Below are 506 nucleotides of genomic sequence, written 5' to 3'. Positions count from 1 at the left end.
TCCTTACTGGCCAAAAATAATGTTCAGGCAGGAAGGGCTGACACTATTTTACTTTTCTGAAGTGCGGAAGCTTTTCCTGTCAGATAGGTTGAGAATTTGGCCGTAACAGCAGGTTGCAGAAGGCATGTTAAAAAAGAACTCTGGGCAAATCAAATCTTAACCCTTGCACTGGGGCTACCCCAGCACTGCCAGAATTAAGTGCTTGTCTTGCTTAGTGAGCTAAAATAACAGAGATTTACTTGCCCAAACTGCAATCCCAACTGGCTCCTAGACCAGTCCCTGGTATTTGTCTCCTCCTCCGCTTCATTGATGGAATGTCCTTCAGCATCCTCACGTCCAATACAGTGTATTGGATGTGATGACTCACAGGACCTTAGAACGATGGAGCGGAGGGCGAGAGAGGCTGAAGGGACCTGTCTAGGAGCCAGCTGGGATTGTGGTTCTGGTGAGTATATCTGTTATTTTAGCTCCTTATGCAATTTGCGCACTTAACCGTTGCAGTGTGT

The 506-nt window shown here is 46.6% G+C and overlaps 1 protein-coding gene across 1 annotated transcript in view; it reads right to left on the bottom strand.

Moving 5' to 3' along the window:
- Positions 1-506, bottom strand: part of CUNH15orf41 (chromosome unknown C15orf41 homolog) — a 307,340-nt gene that overhangs the window by 157,394 nt on the left and 149,440 nt on the right. The window lies entirely within an intron of this gene.

Source organism: Nanorana parkeri, unplaced genomic scaffold (assembly GCF_000935625.1).
Source record: "Nanorana parkeri isolate BGI_ZX_2015 unplaced genomic scaffold, ASM93562v1 scaffold602, whole genome shotgun sequence".
NCBI classification, from domain to species: Eukaryota; Metazoa; Chordata; class Amphibia; order Anura; family Dicroglossidae; genus Nanorana; species Nanorana parkeri.
Note: the sequence above shows the minus strand (reverse complement) of the source record. Positions and strands in the feature narration are given on the sequence as shown.